Raw genomic sequence first — 25,846 nt, 5'->3', positions numbered from 1 at the left:
GTCAGGAGGGCACAATACTGGGGTCAGGAGGGCACAGTACAGGAGGAGTCGGGGGGGAAAATACTGGGATCAGGAGGGCACAGTACAGGAGGAGTCAGGAGGGCACAATACTGCGATCAGGAGGGCACAGTACAGGAGGAGTCAGGAGGGCACAATACTGGGGTCAGGAGGGCACAGTACAGGGGGAGTCAGGAGGGCACAATACTGGGGTCAGGAGGGCACAGTACAGGGGGAGTCAGGAGGGCACAGTACAGGGGGAGTCAGGAGGGAACAATACTGGGGTCAGGAGGGCACAGTACAGGAGAAGTCAGGAGGGCACAATACTGGGATCAGGAGGGCACAGTACAGGGGGAGTCAGGAGGGCACAATACTGGGGTCAGGAGGGCACAGTACAGGAGGAGTCGGGGGGGAAAATACTGGGATCAGGAGGGCACAGTACAGGAGGAGTCAGGAGGGCACAATACTGGGATCAGGAGGGCACAGTACAGGAGGAGTCAAGAGGGCACAATACTGCGATCAGGAGGGCACAATACTGGGGTCAGGAGGGCACAATACTGGGATCAGGAGGGCACAATACTGTGATCAGGAGGGCACAATACTGGGGTCAGGAGGGCACAGTACAGGAGGAGTCAGGAGGGCACAATACTGGGGTCAGGAGGGCACAGTACAGGGGGAGTCAGGAGGGCACAATACTGGGGTCAGGAGGGCACAGTACAGGGGGAGTCAGGAGGGCAAAATACTGGGATCAGGAGGGCACAGTACAGGGGGATTCAGGAGGGCACAATACTGGGGTCAGGAGGGCACAGTACAGGAGGAGTCAGGAGGGCAAAATACTGGGATCAGGAGGGCACAGTACAGGGGGAGTCAGGAGGGCACAATACTGGGGTCAGGAGGGCACAGTACAGGGGGAGTCAGGAGGGCACAATACTGGGATCAGGAGGGCACAGTATAGGAGGAGTCAGGAGGGCACAATACTGGGATCAGAAGGGCACAGTAAAGGAGGAGTCAGGAGGGCACAATACTGGGGTCAGGAGGGCACAGTACAGCTTCTGGTTCACCCCAGGACAGCTTAGTAAAAGCGTGACTGTCCCAGGAAATCGGGAACAGTTGGCAAGTATGATGTAATGCAAGATTATCATGGGGCCCCCCGATGCACCTGGGGCTCTGGGCAGTGCCTGGGGGTGCCCGAGCATTAAAACAGCCCTAAATGAGAGTAAAAGTGCCTCAGGATTGGTGAGCAGAAGAATTAAAAATTTAATTGCAGTTGTGGTTAGTGGGAGAAGAAATAATGCCCCATCGGTGTAAGCGGGAGGAATAGTGCCCCATCATTGGTGTTAGTGGGAGGAATAGTGCCCCTTCATTGGTGTCAGTGGGAGGAATAGTGCCCATCATTGGTGTCAGTGGGAGGAATAGTGCCCCATCATTGGTATCAGTGGGAGGAATAGTGCCCCATCATTGGTATCAGTGGGAGGAATAGTGCCCCATCATTGGTGTCAGTGGGAGGAATAGTGCCCCATCATTGGTGTCAGTGGGAGGAATAGCGTTCCATCATTGGTGTCAGTGGGAGGAATAGTGCCCCATCATTGGTGTTGGTGGGAGGAATAGTGCTCCATCATTGGTTTCAGTGGGAGGAATAGTGTTCCATCATTGGTGTCATTGGGAGGAATAGTGCCCCATCATTGGTGTCAGTGGGAGGAATAGTGTTCCATCAGTGGTGTCAGTGGGAGGAATAGTGCTCCATCATTGGTGTCAGTTGGAAGAATAGTGCCCCATCATTGGTGTTGGTGGGGGGAATAATGTTCCATCATCGGTGCCACTCCGGGATCACATCAGCTTCTCTGCATCGGGACTGTCTCTGTCTGGTCTTCACATAGACTTCTCTGCTTGCCGCGCTGACAAGCCATAAGGCGATAACTCTGCACATCCCTGCAAACAGCCAAGAGTCCATGCAAGAACTCTTGTTCCTAGGAGGCCACACTATTATTATTATTATACAGGATTTATATAGCGCCAACAGTTTGCTCAGCGCTTTACAATATAACATTATAATGGGAGACAGTACACGAGACAGCACAGTAACAATACAATACAATACACGAGGGGTTTGAGGGCCCTGTTCTTTGGAGCTTACAATCTAGGAGGGAAGGGATAGTGGCACAGGAGGAAAAAGCTGTGGGAGATGGAGTGGTAGGAAGAGTGGAGGAGTTCAGTAATTAGCTGAGGACGGAGAAGGCTTCCCTGAAGAGATAGGTTTTCAGGGTGCGCCTAAAGGTGAGGAGAGTAGGTGATAGTCTGATGCATTGGGGTAGGGATTTCCAGAAGATGGGGGAAGCCCTGGAGAAGTCCTGGAGACGGGCATGGGAGGAGGAGACCAGGGAACTAGAGAGTAGGAGGTCTTGTGAGGAGCGGAGAGTACGTTTTGGGTGGTATTTGGATACCAGATTAGTGATGTAGTTTGCGGCAGTGTTATGAACAGCTTTATACGTCAATGTTAGTATTTTGAATTTTATCCGCTGGGCAATCGGAAGCCAGTGGATGGATTGGCAGAGGGGGGTGGCGGATACGGAGCGGTTAGTAAGGTGGATGAGTCTGGCCACAGCATTCAAGATAGACTGAAGCAGGGATAGCCTGCGGTGACACTATCCATGGGTTTGGTGAGCAGGTGGATATCCAAACTCTTTCTGTCATCACTCTAGAGACACTGCATGCAGAGAGCTTTACACCCCAGTTACCAGGAGACCTTTGCTTTTAGCAGTGCCATGGCTTATCTGTTTAACTTCATTGAATTCTCAGCATCACTAATGCTTATGGGCCCCACCATTGCTAGCAAAAGACAGCAGATAGCACCATATCAGGAACTTAAAACATTACAGAACTCCAGTTGCAATCTTTTGTCAAAGGGACCTTTTCTCTTCTAAGGCCATTGTTTTTCAGCTTAGGGTACTTATATATATTTGAGTATACATTTACATAATTCTGTGCATGCTTTGTTGTGGCACCAGTGACATAGAGGTAGCTGATAGGCTAACAAGCCTTTTCTTCTCCCTCTTACTGCTGGTGTTGCAGTTAAAATTAAAGGAACGCTTTGAAAACACATCAGATCTCAATGGGGAAACATCTCCTGCTGGATCTGTATACTGATGTGGACTGGGTAATGTGTTAGGAATGTAAGGATGTCCCATTGTTTGATGGAAATGAAAATAATCGACCTACAGAGGACTGAATTCAAAGACACTCGAAAATCAAAGTAAAATGATGCAGCAGGCGAGTCCATTTTGCTGAAATTTCATTGCAGCAACTCAGAATGGTCCTCAGTAGTTTGTATGGCCCCCACGTGCTTGTATGCATGCCTGACAACATCGGGGGAGGCTCCTAATGAGACGACGGATGGTGTCCTGGGGGATTTCCTCCCAGATCTGGACCAGGACATCACTGAGCTCCTGGACAGTCTGAGGTGCAACCTGGCGGTGTCGGATGGACCGAAACATGATATCCCAGAGGTGTTCTATTGGATTTAGGTCAGGAGAGTGTGGGGGCCATTCAATGGTATCAATTCCTTCATCCTCCAGGAACTGCCTGCATACTCTCCCCACATGAGGCCGGGCATTGTCGTCCACCAAGAGGAGCACAGGACCCACTGCACCAGCGTAGGGTCTGACAATGGGTCCAAGGATTTCATCCCGATACCTAATGGCAGTCAGGGTGCCATTGTCTAGCCTGTAGAGGTCTGTGTGTCCCTCCATGGATATGCCTCCCCAGACCATCACTGACCCACCACCAAAACAGTCATGCGAAACGATGTTACAGGCAGCTTAACATTCTCCACGGCTTCTCCAGACCCTTTCATGTCTGTCACATGTGCTCAGGGTGAACCTGCTCTTATCTGTGAAAAGCACAGGGCGCCAGTGGTGGACCTGACAATTGTGATGTTCAATGGCAAATGCCATTTGAGCTCTATGGTGCCGGGCAGTGAGCACAGGGCCCATTAGAGGACGTCGGGCCCTCAGGCCGCCCTCATGAAGTCTGTTTCTGATTGTTTGGTAAGAGACATTCACACCAGTGGCCTGCTGGAGGTCATTTTGTAGGGCTCTGGCAGTGCTCACCCTGTTCTTCCTTGCACAAAGGAGCAGATATCAGTCCTGCTGATGGGTTAAGGACCTTCTACGGCCCTGTCCAGCTCTCCTAGAATATCTGCCTGTCTCCTGGAACCTCCTCCATGCTCTTCAGACTTGTGCTGGGAAACACAGCAAACCTTCTGGCAATGGCGCGTATTGATGTGCCATCCTAGAGGATTTGGACTGCCTGTGCAACCTCTGTGAGGTCCAGGTATGGCCTCATGCTATCAGTAGTGACACTGACCCTAGCCAAATGCAAAACTAGGGAAAAACAGTCACTAGTCATAGCAGAGCCATACAAAGCAGTGTGCTTACAATAGAAAGCACACACACAGCAAACATAGTAAAACACACACAGCACACAGTTAACCCTTTGACCACCCCAGATGTTAACCCCTTCCTGCCCAGTGCCATTAGTACAGTGTCAGTGCTTTTTATTAGCACTGATCACTGTATTGGTGTCACTGGGGATGTCAGTGACACCAAGTCAATTCCCCCCAGTGTCAGAATGCCCGGCGCAGTCCTGCTATAAGTCGGTGATTGCCGCCATTACTAGTAAAGGAAAACAAAATTCCAGTATCTATACCGCCATTTGTAAACGCTATAACTTTCACGTAAACCAATTAATTTACACGTATTGGGATTTTTTTTTAGCGCAGACATGGAGCAGTATACATTTTGTCCTAAATTTATGATGAAATTTGATTTTTAGAATTTTTTTACTGGACATATTTGATAGCAAAAAATCAAAAAAGTTGTTTTTTCTCAAAATTGTCTGTCTTTTTTTTTTATAGCGCAAAAAATAAAAAATACACAGGCAATAAAACACCAGTGAAAGAAAGCTCTATTCGTGGGGAAAAAAAGGACATACATTTCATTTGGGTGCAGTGCTGCATAACCATGCAATTGTCAATAAACCACTTCCCGTCCGGCCTGACAGGAGTATTGCAGGGGTGGGTGGCCATTTATAAACCTCTTCTCCACTCCCTGCTTGTGCGCACTCCCTGGGACACAGTGGATTGGGACCTCTGTGAGAGGTCCCGATCATGTGATCGCTGATTGGCCAGTCAGCGATCACATGAAGAATAGTAAGCAAGATGTCACTTCTGACATCATTGCTTACTACGTGTGAAATCTGTGAATGATCAAATAGGTCACATGGTACAAGGCTATTCACAACAGCCTTGTACCATGTGACAAGCTGTGACCAATCACAGCTCGCACAGTATTTCTCAATGGCTGCAAGAATGCAGACAGAGAGAAGGAAAAATTATTGATTTTACAGACTTTATGGGTGTAAGAGCAATCAGTGTAAAAAAAAAATATTCATCTCCCCTCACAAGTATTACAGTGTCACTATGGTGACACTGTACTGCTAGAGTGACAGTATTTAAAAAAAAAACAAACAAAACATAAATAATAATATACAAAAATAAAATAAAAATGTAAACACATTTTTGAAAAATTATAATTTTGGTTATAAACTAATTTGGGTTTTTTTTTTTACCAGGACTTTTTTGGGTCTTTTTTTTTGGCCAGGATTTATGAAGAAAGATTTTTTATTAGCAAAATTTTATAAGAAAAACACTTTTTTTTCAAAATTTTTGGACCTTTTCATTTATATAGCAAAAAAAATTTAAATCCCAGTGGTGGATAAATACCACCACAATAAAGTTTTATCTGTCTCAAACAAATGCTAACAAATTCATATGGGTACAATGTTGTATGACCGCGCAATTGTCATTCAAAGTGTGATAGCGCTGAAAGCTGAAAATTGGCCTGGGCAGGAAGGGGGTGAAAGTGTCCAGACTTGAAGTGGTTAAAGTAATGCAACATCGCAATGCAAAAAACGGCCTGGTCAGGAAGGGGGGTAAATCCTCTGGAGGGCAAGTGTGGTGGCAACCCTAGTGCTACCGCCTACCACTGGTGACCCGTCCAAGAAAATGGGGCGTCTCTGCAAGCACTCCACAAATGCATTCTTCAGCGGGGTTAAAGCAGGTGGTCAGAAAGCAACACAACGCTGCCTGCTTTAACCCCTTGTTTGCTGGACTGCACAATGTTGCAAGGCACTTGCAGAACGGCCTCACTCACTTGAATGGGCCGTGCTTGGCAGTTGCTTTTTTTTTTGTTGAAAAATATACTTTATTTTTTACATAAGTATAAAAAAACCCAAGAAACTTAATCGGGGTACCTTCCACCCTATACTGCGATGCAGCGCATAAATACACCACATACCAATACAGTTCCAATCATACAATAAATACATTCACTCAACAGTATGATGCCTAACGTCATGTGCAGAGTAAAAGGTTCCCCGAACCATCACGTCATGCATGACACTGCTTACCCCGAGACCGTTTGTGGCCCCTTGTAATAGTGATGCTGGGTGCAATTACTAAAAGCAAGTCATATACATGCACACAATCAACAGGCAGTCATACAGGTATTTTTAATCAGCATTTAAACCATTACATATTCTATGCATTGTGAAAGACCAACTACCCAATGAATACCTGCCCTGGCACATCATAGCATTCACCCGGTATTCCAAGAAATAACAGAATCCAACTGCAATATTCTTGCACTGCCAAAACCTCCACTTTTATTATCACACGACATACAGGAGGATATATCTTATAGTCATCAAAATCTGCATAATAACACACACCAATAATAATGTGAGCATTACAGCATGAAATAGACACATCATTTGACAGAGTCACAGCATAGAATTAATACATTACCGAAGCTATGGGAAGATGGGAGGAACAAATCCCATTGGAACCAAACTGCCCAGGAGGTCATGGAGAAGCCATAGGCGCGACCAGCTGATGAGCCCATATACCTTTGGTAAAAATCCCAGCGTCAGAGCGTCCTCTGGCCACTAGGGGAGCTTCTACTGGTCTTACCCGTACCTCCGCTTTATAAACCCTTTTTTTGGAAGCGGTCCAATAGTGGGCGGAGCCACCAAACACAGGAGGAGCTAACAGAAGGGTTCCGCGAGGATAACAGTCATGTTCAACCACCACATTCGTTATCTGAAAAGTCATACTTTTGCTTCTTATCTACTCCAAAACCTCTTTTAATCTCCCCCAGACTTAAGGATTTCTAACTTAGATGTCCTTAAACAGGTTTTTATCTCCTAATGTGAGGTTACTAGATGTCATAAACACGGTACATTCTATAATCAAGGTTTTATCTTGCTCTCAGCAGAATATCGTGTGACTCTGTTCCTTTGGCTAAAGAAATGACATCAATCACTTCTCATGCCCCTGGCATTTGGGCGACAATGCTTTATTGTAAAAATTACCCAAGAAACAAAGGGTCCAAGGCCAACACATTTCATAGGCATTACACCCCCTAAGGTTCCACCAGAGTACCTAGCAGCATGCAGTTCCTGGCTTAGACCCCTGTCCCCCATGTCCTACATGGAACTGCAACATAAACCGTAGCATGCAAAACATTACCAAATGAACAAAAGCAATTCAATAAGCAGCGGGTGTTATGGGGCGGAGGAAATAGAGCTGAGGGAGGTGGAACAGAGTTCACAGGCCCGAAGATTTATTGAAAGGACAAAAGACACGCAAGGGAGAGTAGGGGAAGGAGAAATCTTCAGACGTCCTGTTCCTCCTTGAAGTCCATCAAGTTATAGTCTCTGAGCAGACTGTGGACCAGTCTGTGACAGTCCCCAATGGACATCCTTTCCCGTTGGTGGATGAGGTGCTTCCTGGTGCACCATAAAGCGTCATTGAAACAACTCAGCACCCCCCCAGGCGCCGTCAATGTCCTTTTAAGAAAAAGTTCCACAGAAAAGTCTGGTCAACACACCAAAGTGTGTGATGGCTGCCTTTGGCACAAAGTCCTTGAGTTCTGGTTCCAAGGCCCTCAACAGGTCCTGAGGGAGGGGAAACAGAGTCCACAGGCCCGAAGCTTTATTGAAAGAACAAAAGACACGCAAAGGAGAGTAGGTGAAGGAGAAATCTTCAGACGTCCTCTTCCCCCTTGAAGTCCACCAAGTTATAGTCTCTGAGCAGACTGTGGACCAGTCTGCAACAGTCCTCAATGGACATCCTCTCCTGCTGGCGGATGAGGTGCTTCCTGGTGCACCATAAAGCGCCACTGAAACAACACAGCACCCGCCAGGCGCCATCAATGTCCTCTGGAGAAAAAGTTCCACAGAAAAGTCCGGTCAACACACCAAAGTATGTGATGGCTGCCTTTGGCACAAAGTCCTTGAGTTCTGGTTCCAAGGTCCTCAACAGGTCCTGAGCAAAAGAGTACTCCCATAAAATGTGCAGGGCAGTTTCTTCCTGGAGGATGCAAAAAGGGCAGTGCCTGTATCTGCTCAGGTTCCTGACATACATAAATGTCCTGAGTGGCAACCCCCCCTTGGATCGCTATCCATGCCAGGTCCATGTGCATACTGGGCAGGTGCTACAACCTGGGTTAAAGCAGGTAGTGAGAAAGCAACACAACACGGCCTACTTTAACCCCGTTTGCTGTACTGCACAAGGTTACAGGGCACTTGCAGAGCGGCCTCATTCACTTGAATAGGTCATGCTTGACAGGTGCTACACCCACCATCCATGACAGGGCGTATAACTCCTGCTGCATCTGAAACGTGAGCACCCATGGCCACTGCAGCTAAAGGGGGTGCGGTTGGGGAGGGGGTGGTAAAAAACATGTCTTAACTACGGGGTTATACCACCCCCCAAACTGCAAATGTAAATGAACCATTACTATTCTGAGCCCCCTATAAGGCTGCTTTCACACTGACGTACTGCAGTTTACCTGCACCGAGGGAGTAGCGCAGTGCATCTGCGACTTTCCTGGGTTAGCTGCACTTTGTCATAGACTTCTAATGTATCCTGCAGGTGTGGTGCACTTTCTGAAAGCTCCCCAAAACTCCCACATTCAGTACACCAAACCAGGATATAATAGAAGGCTATGGCTAAGCGCAGCAAACCCGAAGGAAAGCTGCAGGTACACTGCACTGCACCCGCGGTGTGGGCAAACCGCAGCATATCAGTGTGAAAGCAGCCCTATACTATTCTGCCCAGTGTATTGCTTCACACTGACCTGAAGATCTCCTCTTTCCTGCTGCTGGCACCACTCTAGAGGCTGCTAGCCAGGATAAGAGGTGGAGTGCAGTTGGTATCACTCTGCATGGGACAGGAGCCGGCACTACACAGAAGGCATGCGGCTTATGCGACTCTTGCTCCCTACTACAGCTCCAACTTTACAAGTAGTCCCTCTGCACTGCACTCTGTTAGATGCTCTATGATGGCGGGTCTGCAAGCCCAGACCGTGATCTACTGGTAGATCGCCATCTACAGGTTGCTGACCCCCGGTATATGACATCACTATTAACAGAATTTTAAATATATAATATATATATACTTTGTTATTATTATGGAACAAAGTCTTCTGTCGGCTCCGGTAGTTCCCCTAAGATAAGATCTCATGAAAACAAAATAAAGGTTCATGCTATTATTAACCACTTCCCGCCCGCCATATACCAATATGACGGACACAAGGCGGTTCTCTCATTCTCACCTCCCATTCTCACCGCGCATGCGAGGCTCAGGGATCGCGCAGCGCTGCGATCGGTGGTGCGCTGTGTCGGCTCGGTCATGTGATCAGCTGTGTCCAGTCACAGCTGATCACATGTAAACAGGGAAATGCCGGTTATCGGCATTTCTCTCCTCTCGAGCTGTCACGCTGACAGAGGAGAGGAGAGCCGGTAATCGGCTTTTTGCGGAGGGGACATCTACACTGATCATCAGGGCACTGATGATCAGTGTTCCCTGATGATAAGTGTAGCCCCATCAGTGCCACCTGTCAGTGTTCACCAGTGCCTTGTGTCAGTGCTCATCAGTGCCTCTTGCCAGTGCCCATCAATGCCACATATCAGTGCCTACCAGTGCACATCAATGCCACATATCAGTGCCCATCCGAGCTGCCTTTCAGTGTCACCCATCAGTGTCTGTCAGTGCCACCTATCAATGCCAATCAATGCCACCTATCAGTGCTGCCAATCAGTGCCAGTCAGTGCCGCCTATCAATGCCAGTCAGTGCCGCCTATCAGTGCCAGTCAGTGCCGCCTATCAGTGCTGCCTATAAGTGCCATGTATCAGTGCTGCCTTTCAGTGCCCATCAGTGATGCCTGTCAATGCCCATCAGTGCCACCTACCAGTGCCCATCAGTGCCACCTATCAGTGTCCATCAGTGCAGCCTATCAGTGCCCATCAGTGCAGCCTCATTAGCGCATATCAGTGAAGGAGAAAAATCACTTATTTACAAAATTTTATAACAAAAACTAAGAAAAAACTTTTTTTTTCAACATTTTCAATGGTTTTTGGTTTGTTTAAGAAAAAAATAAAAAGTTGATTGAACACCAAAAAACACAAAAAAATGATAAAAATTTCATATGGGTACAATGTTGCATGACCGCGCAACTGTTATTCAAAGTGTGACAGCACTGAAACCTGGAAATAGGCCTGGGCAGGAAGGGGGTATAAGTGCCCGGTAGACTAGTGGTTAAAAAAGAATTCCAGGCAAAATTGTTATTTTCCCATGCAGTGGGGCTGTGCCCGCACTGCATGGGTTAAATGCTGTTCTTAGTCTAGGGGCTCGTAAAGCAAATATATATTTTACTTACCTAATCTGCCGATCCTCCGAGTGCAAGACCAGTCCTCGACACTCCTACCCTGCCCCCCCCCCTGCAAGCTAGCGGTCTTGTGAATGGGCTGTTCCTGACGTCATCACGCCCGTAGACTGACTTTGGATGTGAGGATAGCAGGAACAGTCCACCCCTGGACATGGGGGAGCACTGTTTTCCGGGGGATCGGAGGAATGGATAAGTATGGCTTTTCCCTAAACCCCTGGACACATGAGCACTTAACCCATGCAGTGCAGGCACAACCCCACTACATGGGAAAATGAACGTTTTGATCGAGTTCTGCTTTAACCCATTATTAATCCTGGTGTCCCATGAAACTTTCAACACATTGTTGATGATAATTTTTATTTGGAATGAGTTAAATTTAGGAAATAAGAGTTTTCTATAAGCCATAGAGGACATTGATGAATGACAGATATATCTGGTTATTTAGGGACTTCTATGGAGTTGCACTGCACAGGGCGCTCATTGTTGGCTCATCAGGGTACTTCCAGGATCACTTTTAATAACAGCAACGGGACATTTTAAAACCCTTGGACCATTCTATTACATTGCCCTATGGAAGAACGCTCACATTACAGAAGAACGCTCACATTACAATCACACCCAGTGCTATGAGATTTGGGCATTCTAATGGTTCCATAAAAGGGCAAATAATTTAAAGCGTAAGTTCACCTTTTTGACAAAAATAATAAATGCACTTTTTTTTGCAGGTAAAAAAAATTTGACTTTATTTTGTCCAAAGGAGCCTGGACAGCATTGCACCAGAGATCAGTAGATCCCTGATGCCATGCAGGTCTCCTGCAGACCTGTCAGAATATCTGCTTGTCCGTACAGGATGTACGGGATGTACGGGATATATGGGATATACGGGATGTATGGAATGTACAGGATGTATGCGGTGTACGGGATGTACGGGATGTGTGGAATGTACAGGATGTACGGGGTGTATGGGATGTACGGGATGTATGGAATGTACGGGATGTATGGAATGTACCTGATGTACGGGGTGTACAGGATGTATGGAATGTACAGGATGTATGGGATGTACGGGGTGTATGGGATGTATGGAATGTACAGAATGTACGGGATGTATGGGATATACGGGATGTACGGGATGTATGGAATGTACAGGATGTATGGGATGTATGGAATGTACAGGATGTACAGGGTGTATGGGATGTACAGGATGTATGCGATGTACAAGATGTATAGGGTGTATGGGATGTACAGGATGTACAGGGTGTATGGGATGTATGGAATGTACAGGATGTACGGGATGTATGAGATGTACGGGATGTACGGGATGTATGGGATGTACGGGATGTATGGAATGTACAGGATGTATGGGATGTACAGGATGTATGGAATGTACAGGATGTACAGGGTGTATGGGATGTACAGGATGTATGAGATGTACAGGATGTACAGGGTGTATGGGATGTATGGAATGTACAGGATGTACGGGATGTATGAGATGTACGGGATGTATGGGATGTACGGGATGTATGGAATGTACAGGATGTATGGGATGTATGGAATGTACAGGATGTATGGGATGTACAGGATGTATGGAATGTACAGGATGTACAGGGTGTATGGGATGTACAGGATGTATGAGATGTACAGGATGTACAGGGTGTATGGGATGTATGGAATGTACAGGATGTACGGGATGTATGAGATGTACGGGATGTATGGAATGTACAGGATGTATGGGATGTATGGAATGTACAGGATGTATGGGATGTACAGGATGTACGGGGTGTATGGGATGTACAGGATGTATGGAATGTACGGGATGTAAGGGATGTAGAGGATGTATGGTGAAGCAGATATACTGACAGGAAGCTTCACTGAACTACCATGGCGCTCCACAGCACCATGGTGGTTCATTGAAAACTACAAGCCCACAGCCGCTAAGACTGCCAGGACCTGTAGGAACTCATTCACAGAACTCTGTGACGCAGCTGTGTGCGTGGAGCACAGTTGCACTGTTTTCAAATCTGATATATAGTACAGTGAGAAGTTTCCCCGTACTATCTGTCGGGGGGGGGGGGGGGTTGAAGGTGGGCACAGCTGCATCTATAGGAAACTGCATGCACATTCGTCTCTCCGAGGTGAACGTTATTCCTTCATATGGGATAAGGTGAATCAGGGAAATATTGCATTATGACCACAAAGAATTGAATTCTGAATGTCTCTAATCATCAGCTCTATCCAGTAGCCATAAGGCGGTATTCTCCTGATTCCCTTTATTCTGCATGAGTGAATAACATTCGACCCGGAGAGAACATAGCCTAATAATGTTTGATTTTCCACATTTGCCCAGAATGAAAGTACAAGCAGCTCTGTAATTTTTTTTATATAAATACATCCCTTATAGTGTTAGTAAACTGTTTTTTTACTTTTACTTATAATAAAGCTTACCTGTAGGTAAAACGAATATCTGCTAAACGTGCACCAGCGCATGCGCACTGAAGGAATGGCATGCCCGTGTTGTTCCTTCAGAGCTGTGTGCCGTGGGATGGGACTTCTGCAGACATACGCAGGAGTGACGTCATCACGGCCTGGCCTGTCAGATGGCCGGAGCTTGTGAACCTGGAAAGAAGATGGCTGAGGATGAAAGCCACTGCAGCGGTGACAGCGCGCCACTGGAGGGCTTCATTCTAAGGTAAGTCTGCGATGCATACTAGCACATTACGACATTAACAGCTTAGGGACCGCCCACCGTGTATTTACTGCTGCAGGGCAGCCCCTGTGCGCAGGATTCAGGTATGGGGCGCGCGTGAGGCACGCGACCGCCCTATCTGTGCGGGTGTCAATCACTAGGTCCCGGCCGGTGATTACCCGCCAGCGCCTGCAGATTACCGGCGATCACAGACAGGGAGGAGGGCTGCATTGTTTACAATGCAGCCCTTCTCCCTATCACTTTGGGCACACTGCTCTGGATGGCATCCAGATCGATGTGCTTTACAGTGAAGCACACCCCCCCCCCTAGTAAAACACTCCCACACAGTTAACCCTTTGATCGCCCCCCAAATGTTAACCCTCTTCCTGCCCAGTGCCATTAGTCAGTGTCAGTGCTTTTTTTTAATCACTGATCACTGTATTGGTGTCACTGGGGATGTCAGTGACACCAAGTCGGTTCCCCCCCAGTGTCAGAATGTTTGCCACAGTCCCGCCAGTGCAGTAGCGTTGGGTTTTTTCTGCCTTCTTTCTGTGTATTTCAGCCTGGTGATTCTTCCAGTTAGGGCTTCATCACACGGGGGGTGCTTCTTTACTACCCTCTGAAAAGTGATCTGCGGCGTTTGCGTTTCAGATGGTGGCATAGCAGCGGCTGAAAGTTTTTTAGGAGGCGAAAGTAGAGCCTGTTTTTTTGTTTTTTTTTTCTTTTTGCTTTTTGTATTTACATTGCAGAACCATGGCACAACTCTGAGCCCCTGGCTCATGGTTGCAGAGCGGCCCTATTGAACGCAATGGTTGAGTTTGAAAGCTGGTGCCGCCTGTCAATGCTACAGCCTGAGTTAAAAATGCCACGACCACAAAGCAAAGCATGTGTAGGATTCAGATGGGCAGTCAGGGTGGTAAAATCACGGTGCCACCAGTTTTCGCTGCCTCCCAGCCACACATATGAACGGGCCCTAACACACTTCCTGTACAATCTATAAAGCATGGTTGCCCTATGACGCAAAGGTTTGTTGGGACTACAGAACACATCCTCCTGTCCACTGCTCTATAACATGAAGCGGAGGTGTTCTGTAGTCTTCAGAGAGAGCTGAGGACAATATAAGGAACAGCAAAGAGAACATAGTCTACCACAAATTACCTGGGAGCAGGGGCGGACTGACCATTTGAACACTCGGGCACTGCCCGAGGGCCCGGGGTCAGTAGGGGGCCCCATGAGATGCTCCCGGTACTTTGCATTGGCTTTTTCATAGGCTTTTTTGGATGTGCGAGGGGCATGGGGGCCCCATGAGTTGTCAGTCCGCCCCTGCCTTGGAGACTGGGAATCTGCTGCTCTGGCCCAGATGCCTGTTGAAATGTAGCAGTAATCCTCTAATACAGTGAACTCGGTAACATTCATTGCACAATTCCTTATCTGCTACATGGCAGGATAAAGCAATGACAAGCTAACGTGTTTCATCTGAAGCCTGACCCTAGGTTCACACCTAAGTGATTTCTGCAGCGTTTTGCATTTTGTAGAAATGCAGTACAGTCCATTTAACATGACTTCCTATCGGACATGTTCACATCTGCACATTTTCTCCGGGTGCTTTTTTTGGAAAGGGTCAGGGACATTTTGAATGCAAAAAGTAGCATTTTTGCTTCTATAGACTTCAATGGAAATGTTGCAGAAAAGCACGTGTTGCGTTTATTTGCTGCATTTTTGATAAGTTTTGTGTTTTAAATCTGCATAACAAAAGGAAAATTAAAACAAAATGCAAAATGCATAATAAACATGGCAAAAATGTGTGAAAAAATGCAGGTGCAAAAACGCAAAACGCAATGCAGAAACGGCTCAAACACAAACTGCATAGGTGCAAACCAAGCCTTGCTCATAGCATGTTTGAGCAAGGCTTCAGGCAAAACATGTTATTGCTTGAGAACAATATACATGGGACGGTTCTGAACGATGGAAACTGACTGCTGGAAGACATAGGTTAAAAAACGTCTGTTTAGCCGCGTTTGCATAACACGTTTATGCGCGTTTCAGTTAGAAGTGTTTTTTTAAAGATAAGCACAGGAGAACCTCCCAAATGCCCAGAATGCACTGAAAAGTGGTAAATTCTTAACTATTTCAGACTGTTTCAGAGAAATACAGAGAGTAGAAGCAGAGACAGCAGTATGTGTTGAGATTAGCTTAGGTGTGAGTTGCTCATTAACATTTCTTTTGTTACAAAGGGTGGGGAAGGTGTCTGGTGGAGGGAGTCATTAACCCCTTGGTGCCTGCACCTCGCGACCCTTTAAGGGTTTCAGAAGCCGGGAGGCGTGGTGGGGTTTTAGGGTCATGTGACCGCCGTGATTCGCAGTCATGGCGGTCACATGATCGGGAAAGGTCCCGATCAAAAGAGGAGATCGGGACCTTTCCGTGAGTATCAGACAGGTGTGCTGGGAGCGCGCAGGGCGTGCGCTTTCAGCACATATGTTTACTTTATTGCACACAAATTTGCGGCCGCTTGGCATCTAGGCCCAGACGCTGGGAGGCCACACATTTGTGTGTGGCCAGTGTGAAGAGGTTAAGGTCTCCTGGCAGGGGGTCTTCATGAGGAATTTGAGGTGTGAGTGGTCATTAACATATCTTTTGTGTCCAAGGGTGGTAGAGGTCTGAGGTGTGAATTGGTCATTGCAATGTGTGACAAGCTTGGTGGGAACATCCTGTGTTCAGTGTTTTGTCCATCTGAGTACCTTGAAAACGATTTGCATGCATTTTTCATGATGAAAAACGGCTCTGGACAGCATTGGGAACTGGAAGAGTTAAAAAAAAAATTCAAACACAAATGCTTATAAACACGATTTGCCGCGTTTACAAGCATATTGCATTTGACACGCTGATAAAATGGACGTCTGAACGCAAGTTTGTTGCGTTCAAAAAAACGACTGTAAACTCAAATGCCTGTAAACGACTGTAAACAAAGATGTGTACACGGACACACAGGAAAACATTAGATAGAGTTCAGGGGCTGCTGGAAAAAAACGCTGAAGAGCTCCTAAACGTGAGTTTATCAGCTGCAGTGTACATGAGCCCAAAGTGTTAAGAATTATGTACAAGTAGCGAGCACAGGAACTTGTGTAGCTCACAAGATTTCTGGTAGGATCAGCAAGTTCAAACATATATGACAAAACAGTTTCAATGTTTTATTTAACGGACCAGAAAGAAGCAAAAGGGGAAGTTCACTGTTGGGGGTTACACACACTTCAACTGGTAAATGACATCAGACCACATTTACTAAAGATAAGGTTGTTCGGTCACACATACAATGGTTACTGCAAGGCTGAAGATAACATGACCTAGTTCTGTAGAAGACGATAAGACAATGTGGTCTCCATTTTGGCTTATAGACTTAAAGATAAAGAAAAGAATATAGGCAGGAAAACGTTGGCCCCGAGCAAAAAAAACAATTAACTGCAGGGACAACATGACTGGGGGGAATAGAGGGACAACATATAGGGTTAAATGAAGGGCAGGAAGCTTTGGGAGTATCTAAATTTCACTCTAATATGCTCTGAACATACTTCAATAAGTAAATAAATAAATAAGTAAATATAAGTAAATAAATAAATAAAGTCCGTGCAATCTCCACCCTAAAAAAAAACAGTCAAATTATTCACCAGTGTCCATAAATAAAGTCTTTCATAAACTACGATTCCAATAAGGAAAAAATTCCAAAATCTTTCCTTCGAGCCCTCCAAATTGGCTGCAAAGGAAAATGTGAACCTGAAAAAAAGGAGAAAACATATATAGTGCATTACGTTTATTAAATCAATCCTCAAAACAATAAAACAAAAATGCACTGTGCATTTCAAATAAAACGTGACCAGATACAGTTGTGTTCAAAATAATAGCAGTCAGACATCACTAACCGGATCAATCACTGTTTTTGGTAGAAATGATATTTCTACATGGCAAATAATTTCCTAGCAGGTGTAGTAGAGTAATAGAAATCCAACAGACCCAACAGTCATGACATGCATGCTGCTGATTCTGTGTAATTGAATCACTAATTGAAAGGGGCATGTTCAAAATAATAGCAGTGTGGAGTTCTATTAGTGAGGTCATTCATTCTTTGAAAAACAGGTGGCAATTATTGCCCTTATTTAAGGAAGGAAGGCAGCAAATGTTGTACATGCTGGTTACAGTGCATTTCTCTCTGAAATTCTGAGGAAAATGGGTCGTTCCAGACATTGTTCAGAAGAACAGCATACCTTGATTAAAAAGTTGATTGGAGAGAGGAAAACATATAAAGAAGTGCAGAAAATGATCGGCTGCTCAGCTAAAATGATCGCAAATGCTTTAAAATGGAAACCAAAACCTGAAAGACGTGGAAGAAAGCAAAAAACTACCATTCGAATGGATAGAAGAATAGCCAAAATGGCGCGGACTCAGCCAACAATCAGCTCCAGGAAGATGAAAGAAGGTGTGACGTTCCCTGTGAGGACTGTTACAATTAGAAGACGCCTATGTGAAGCCAAGCTATCTGCAAGAAGTCCCCGCAAAGTCCCACTGTTGGAAAAAAGCCGTGTGCTGAAGAGGTTACAATTTGCCAAAGAGCACATTGACTGGCCTAAAGAGAAATGGCGCAACATTTTGTGGACTGATGAAAGTAAGATTGTTCTTTTTGGGTCTAGTGGGCGGAGACAGTTTGTCAGATGACCCCCAAACACTGAATTCAAGCCACAGTACAGTGTGAAGACAGTGAAGCATGGTGGTGCAAGCATCATGATATGGGGATGTTTCTCATACTACGGTGTTGGGCCTATTTATCGCATACCAGGGATCATGGATCAGTTTGAATACATCAGAATACTTGAAGAGGTCATGCTGCCTTATGCTGAAGAGGAAATGCCCTTGAAATGGGTTGTCCAACAAGACAACGACCCCAAACACACCAGTAAACGTGCAACATCTTGGTTCCAGACCAACAAGATTGACGTTATGGAGTGGCCAGCCCAATCCCCGGATCTTAATCCAATAGAAAACTTGTGGGGTGACATCAAAAATGCAGTTTCTGAGGCAAAACCAAGAAATAGAGAAGAACTGTGGAATGTAGTCCAATCATCCTGGGCTGGAATACCTGATCACAGGGGCCAGAAGTTGGGTGACTCCATGCAACACAGATGTACAGCAGTTCTCAGAAACAGTGCGACTACAACCAAATATTCATGAAGTCATTCAAAGGAAAGCAAAATCTTCAAACATTTTTCAGTTTATATAGTGAATGTTTGAGTTTGTAAAGAAGAATACAAACACTGCTATTTTTTGAACAGTCTAATATTCACTTTTCTTCGATTTTTTTAGAGGAAAAACACAAATTTGATCTATTTTTCTTCATGTTTTGATTTGGAATAGAATGTGTCGTGTTCCCAATGCATTTGTGTGGATGGAAATAAAAGCTATTAGAAGGATTTTGAGCTTTATTCACTTTTTGCAACACACCGCTATTATTTTGAACACAACTGTAAGTGATAGTGAACATTGTGTAACAACCGCGATCGTGAATCACTTTGTGAATTTGAGATAATTCAAGTGACAATATAGTGTGTACTTCTAAAGTGTAAGGAATATATACCCTTACCAAAGGGCTATAGAAACACGCATGTAGTGCAGCAGGAGATATATTCGTATAGCTCCAAAACCGCCTTCACAGCCTGAGTAATACTCTCATAGATGTCATCACAGCCTCATAAATACTCTCATAGATGTCATCATGGCCTAATAGGAGTACTCCATAGTACCCTTAGTACCCATGCTCCACAGATGTATATATAGATATATGAAAAAAATATAGTGTCATTCCATTTAAAACTTCACAAATATACTTTATTAATGCTCTTACATGAATAGAAATCAAAAACGCCTTATTCCCATGACTCCAAACCTTGGAGCAGCTTCAGGAGTGTTTGGTATACTTTTCCACTTCTCGAGATGGCTGCTCCGCTACTTCCGGTTCCTCCGTTTGCATCCGATGTCACGTCCCTTGATGTGTTTCGTCACTTCCAGGACTTAATCATAAGGGATTTGCTTATTCATAATCAGTCTCCGCTCTAATTCATTCCAAAGGTGTTCTATCGGGTTGAGGTCAGGACTCCCTGCAGGTCAGTCAAGTTCCTCCACCCCAAACTGGCTCCTCCATGTCTTTATGGACCTTGCTTTGTGCACTGGTGCGCAGTCATGTTGGAACAGGAAGGGGCCATCCCCAAACTCTTCCCACAAAGTTGGGAGCATGAAATTGTCCAAAATGTCTTGGAATGCTGACACCTTAAGAGTTCCCTTTACTTGAACTAGGGGGCCAAGCCCAACCCCTGAAAAACAACCCCACACCATAATCCCCCTCCACCAAACTTTACACTTGGCACAATGCAGTCAGGCAAGTACTGTTGTCCTGGCAACTGCCAAACCCAGACACATCCATCAGATTGTCAGAGAAGTCACTACAGAGAACATGTCTCCACAACTCTAGAGTCCAGTGGCGGCGTGCTTTACACCATGGCATCCAACGCTTTGCATTGCACTTGGTGATGTAAGGCTTGGATGCAGCTGCTCAGCCATGGAAACCCATTCCATGAAGCTCTCTACACACTGTTGTTGTGCTAATCTGAAGGCCACATGAAGTTTGAAGGTCTTTAGCTATTGACTCTGCAGACAGTTGGTGACTTCTGTGCACTGTGCACTTCAGCATGCGCTGACCCCGCCCTGTCATGTGACGTGTCCTACCACTTGGTGGCTGAGTTGCTGTTGTTCCCAGTTGCTTCCACTTTGTTATAATCCCACTAACAGTTGAGCGTGGAATATTTAGTAGCCAGGAAATGTCACGGATGGATTTATTGCACAGATGACCACCTATCACGGGACCACGCTTGGAGTCACTGAGCTCCTGAGAGCGACCCATTCTTTCACCACTGTTTGTAGAAGCAGTCTGCATGCCGAGGGGCTTGATTGTATACACCTGTGTCCATGGAGGGGATTGGAACACCTGAATCCAATGATTTGGAGGGCGGGGCTAATACTTTGGTAATATAGTGTGTGTGTATTCCTTGCAGTGCAGAGATAAGGTCATCTAGAGCCCAGGGCGAACATGCCAAATTGTGCCCCCTTCAAGATGTACAAGCATTACATGTCAGCAACAATTCCCCTCTCCAAAAAAATTGAACACTAATCTACACGCTTACACACTAAGCATAAATCTTCCCCCCAGTACAAATCTGCCCCCTTGCTGAGATCCCCCTCTCAGCACAAATTTATGTCCCTCCATCCCCCTCTCAGCTCAAATCCTCTATCTATCCATATGCCCCCCCCCCCAGTGGAGATCTCCTCCCACCACAAAAAAAATCAACCCTCCTAACAAAAATCCTCTACCCCTCAAATTACCCCTCTGAGTACACATCCTCTTTCCCCCTACTTCAAATCTCCCCCCCCCCACTCCTAGCACAATCCTCCCCCCAAAAATTTCCCCTTCTAGCACAAATCTTCTCCCCCCCAACACAAATCCCCCATCCCCCCTCTCCTAAAACAGTTCCTACCCCCAGCTGTACCCCAAATTCCCCTTTCCAACACAAATCTTCCCCACAATCTTGCACCCCCCCCCCCCACACCTCATATGATGCCACCGTGCCCAGCACAGCTCTCCCTCCTGCCTCTCCCTTGTCCCAGCCCTGGTATGTCTAACTAATTTGGCTCTAGTGCAAACTATTTTTTCATTTTTGGCACACATGTAAAATCTTAATTTTTTTGGCAAAAAAATTACTTAAACCCCCCCCCCCGCCAAGAACATTTTATATCTTCTGAAAGCAGAGGCCATGTAGAATAAAAAGATAAAAAGATTTAATTTTAAATTTTTATGTCACATTATTTTTGACCAACTGTTCATTAACTACTTGCTAACCACAGATAGCCAAATGACGGCTACACTGCGGCCGGCCAGTTGTGGGAGGGCGTCATATGACGTCCTCCCAGAATGCGCTCTCCTGCGCACCCGGCGATCTCCGTGATCGCTGTGTCCTATGGACACAGCTGATCATGTGACGTGGTAAAAGGCCAATCACAGCGGGCTTTTACCACGTGATCAGCCATGTCCAATGACACGCTGATCACCGGGAAATGCAATTTCCGGTTCTCGGCTGCACTTTCCTCACACTGTCAGAACGTGAGGAAAGTACTGTCGAGAACCGGCAGTTGTCAGAGCGGGGATCGGCACCGATCATCAGGGCACTGCTGATCAGTGCCCTGATTGGTGCCCAGCAGTGCCACCCACCAGTTCCACCCACCTGTGCCACCCAGCAGTTCCACCCACCTGTGCCACCCAGCAGTGCCACCCACCTGTGCCCACCAGTGCCACCCACCTATGCCCACCAGTGCCACCCACCAGTGCCCATCAGTGCAGCCCAGCAGTGCTGCCAGTCAGTGCCACCAGTCAATGCCCAGCGGTTGTGCCAGTCAGTGCCCAGCAGTTGCGTCAGTCAATGCTTAGCAGTGCCGCCAGTCAGTTCCCAGCAGTGATGTCAGTCAGTGCCACCTATCAGTGCTGTCTATCAGTGGCGCCTATCCGTGACACCTCATTAGTGCCGCCTATCCGTGCCACCTCATTAGTGCTGCCTATCCGTGCCGCCTATTAGTGCCCATCAGTGCTGCCTATCAGTGCCACCTATTAGTGCCCATCAGTGCTGCCTCATCAACACACATCAGTGAATGAGAAAAATTACCTGTTCGAAAAAAATTTTCATAGAAACAAAGAAACTTTTTTTTTTTCACATTTTTTGCACATTTTTTTGTTTATAGCGCAAAAAGTAAACTGCCCAGCGGCGATTAACCTCTTGCCGACCGCGCATAGCCGAATGACGGCTTCACCGCGGCCGGCCAGTTCTGGGTGGACGTCATATGACGTCCTCCCAGAACGCGCTCTCCTGTGCACCCCAGGCGGCGCGCACCCGGCGATCTCCGTGATCGCTGTGTCCTCCGGACACAGCTGATCACGTGATGTGGTAAAAGGCCAATCACAGCGGCCTTTTACCACGTGATCAGCGGTGTCCAATGACACGCTGATCACAGGGAAATGCAAGTGCCGGTTCTCGGCTGCACTTTCCTCACGCTGTCAGATCGTGAGGAAAGTACTGCCGAGAACCGGCAGTTGTCAGAGCGGGGATCGGCACCGATCATCAGGGCACTGATGATCGGTGCCCAGCAGTGACACCCGCAAGTTCCGCCCAGCAGTGCGCCCACTAGCTCCGCCCACCCGTGCCCAGCAGTGCACCCACCTGTGCCCAGCAGTGCCCCCACCTGTGCCCAGCAGTGCACCCACCTGTGCCACTCTGCAGTGCCACCTACCTGTGCCCAGAAGTGCCACCTACATGTGCCCACCAGTGCCACCCACCTGTGACCACCAGTGCCACCCACCTGTGACCACCAGTGCCACCCACCTGTGCCCACCCACCAGTGCTGCCCATCAGTGCCACCCACCAGTGCAGCCCAGCAGTGCTGCCAGTCAGTGCCACCAGTCAGTGCCCAGGGGTTGTGCCAGTCAGTGCCGCCAGTCAGTGCCCAGCAGTGATGCCAGTCAGTGCCGTCTATCAGTTCCCATAATCAGTGTCACCTATCAGTGCCGCCTATCAGTGCTGCATATCAGTGCCGCCTATCCGTGACCCCTAATTAGTGCTGTCTATCAGTGCCGCCTATCCGTGCCACCTCATTAGTACTGCCTATCAGTGCCCTTTAGTGCTGCCTATCAGTGCCCATCAGTGCCGCCTATCAGTGCCCATCAGTGCTGCCTCATCAACGCACATCAGTGAAGGAGAAAAAATACCTGTTTGAAAAATTTTATAAAAGAAACAAAGAAACTTTTTTTTTTTTTCAAATTTTTTGCACTTTTTCTATTTATAGCACAAAAAGTAAAGCGCCCAGTGGCGATTAAATAACACCAAAAAAAAGCTCTATTTGTGAGAAAAAAATTATCAAAATTTCATATGGGTACAATGTTGCATGACCGCGCAATTGTCAATCAAAGTGCAGCAGCGCTGAAAGCTGAAAATTGGCCTGGTAAGGAAGGGGGTATAAGTGCCTCGCCTGGTACGCAAGTGGTTAAATGCAAAATTTCAGGAAAAAATATATGTAGCACCCTTCTAGTTTAGCTAGGGGGAGCTGGATCCTTATGGTTAGTCAGGAGCTGGTTAGTGGCTCAGGTGAGATAGCCAGAGGGGTCACATTCTGGTCGGGACTGAGAGACTCTGCAGGCCAGACCCTCTAGAATTCCCTCTGCTCTGAGGCTTTCGGAGGAGGGCCTTGGAGGCAGTGGGTTAATCTGAGGAGTGGCTGGCTACACTCTGGAGGGACCTCAGCCAATCCCCAACAGGCGGTTTGGCAGGGGGCTGGGATTCCTTTAAGCACTTGAGCTCCAGAGGATTTACCCCCCTTAATGACCAGGCCTCTTTTTGCTACTCAGCGCTGCACTAATTCAACTGATAATTGCGCGGTCATGCAATGCTGCACCCAAACAAAATTTACGTCCTTTTTTTCACACAAATAGAGCTTTCTTTCGGTGTAATTTGATCACCTGTGCGCTTTTTATTTTTCATGCTATAAACAAAAAAAGGCCAAAAATTTTGAAGAAAAACAATATTTTTTACTTTCAGGTATAAAAAATATATAGTAAACTATATATATAGTTGGTTATAAATTTAGGCCAAAATGTATTCTGCTCCATGTTTTTGGTAAAAAAAATCCCAATAAGTGTATATTGATTGCTTTGTGTGGAAGTTATAGCGTCTACAAACTATGGTATAGATACTGCAATTTACACCATTTTTCTGCTATACAGCACTGCGCTAGTTTAACGGACAATTGCGCGGTCATGCAATACGGTACATAAATGAAATTTACATAATTTCTTTCCCCACAAATTGAGCTTTCTTTTGGTGGTATTTGATCGCCTGTGCGGGTTTTATTTTTTGCGCTATAAAAAAAAAAGACTGACAATTTTGAGGAAAAAAAACAATATTTTTGACTTTTTGCTATAAAACATGTCCAGTAAAAAAAATTGCAAAAATCAAATTTAGTCATAAATTTCTGCCAAAATGCATTCTACGACATGTCTTTGCTAAAAAAAAAAACCCAATACGTGTAAATTAATTGGTTTACGTGAAAGTTATAGCGTTTACAAATGGCGGGAAAGATACTGGGATTTTTAGGGTTTTTTTATACTAATAATGGCGGCGATCAGCAAATTATGGCGGCAATCAGGGACTTATGGAAGCGACCAGCGACTTATGGCAGGACTGCGGCGGACATTCTGACATTGGGGGGTACTGACTTGGGGTCACTGACATCCCCAAAAACACTAATACAGTGATCAGTGCAAAAAAAAAAACACTGACACTGTACTAATGGCAATGGGGAGGAAGGGGTTAACTTTATTTAGCAGGGAAGGGTTATAGGAGTGAGGGGGAGTGTTTTACTAGGGGGCGGGGTGTGTACTGGACGGGACAAAGCTGATCAAGAAAGAGAAACGGTTCTTTCTCGATCAGCTCATCCTCGAGCTGACAGGGAAGTGACAGAGAGCACAGCTATTACAGCTGTGCTGTCTGTCACTGTTTGCCGCCGATCGCCGGGAGATAGCCGCTAAGAAGCGGCTGTGACCCGGCGACTGACATCTGCGGCGGTGATCCGCGGGACAGATAGGGCGGCGGCGCGCCTCGCGCGCCCCCTATTTGTTTACAAAACACACGTTTTAACCACTTGCCTACCAGGCACTTATACCCCCTTCCTTACCAGGCCAATTTTCAGCTTTCAGCGCTGCCGCACTTTGATTGACAATTGCGCGGTCATGCAACATTGTACCCATATGAAATTTTGATCATTTTTTTCTCACAAATAGAGCTTTCTTTTGGTGGTATTTAATCGCCACTGGGCGCTTTACTTTTTGCGCTATAAATAAAAAAAGTGCAAAAAATTTGAAAAAAAAAAAAAGTTTCTTTGTTTCTTTTATAAAATTTTTCAAACAAGTATTTTTTCTCCTTCACTGATGTGCGTTGATGAGGCAGCACTGATGGGCACTGATAGGCGGCACTGATGGGCACTGATAGGCAGCACTAAAGGGCACTGATAGGCAGTACTAATGAGGTGGCACGGATAGGCGGCACTGATAGACAGCACTAATTAGGGGTCACGGATAGGCGGCACTGATATGCAGCACTGATAGGCGGCACTGATAGGTGACACTGATTATGGGTACTGATAGATGGCACTGACTGGCATCACTGCTGGGCACTGACTGGCACAACCCCTGGGCACTGACTGGTGGCACTGACTGGCAGCACTGCTGGGCTGCACTGGTGGGTG

General features: G+C 46.4%; 1 long non-coding RNA gene across 1 annotated transcript in view; it reads right to left on the bottom strand.

Annotated features, from left to right (window-relative positions):
• Positions 1-16,635: 16,635 nt before the first annotated feature.
• Positions 16,636-25,846, bottom strand: part of LOC149450490 (uncharacterized) — a 38,050-nt gene continuing 28,839 nt past the window's right edge. Inside the window, exon 3 of the long non-coding RNA XR_016315255.1 lies at positions 16,636-17,236. This is a non-coding gene — a long non-coding RNA (uncharacterized LOC149450490). The remainder of the gene's footprint in view (positions 17,237-25,846) is intronic.

Source organism: Staurois parvus, unplaced genomic scaffold, assembly GCF_062004578.1.
Source record: "Staurois parvus isolate SC_StPar_1 unplaced genomic scaffold, SC_StPar_1.0 ptg000574l, whole genome shotgun sequence".
Taxonomy (NCBI): Eukaryota; Metazoa; Chordata; class Amphibia; order Anura; family Ranidae; genus Staurois; species Staurois parvus.
Note: the sequence above shows the minus strand (reverse complement) of the source record. Positions and strands in the feature narration are given on the sequence as shown.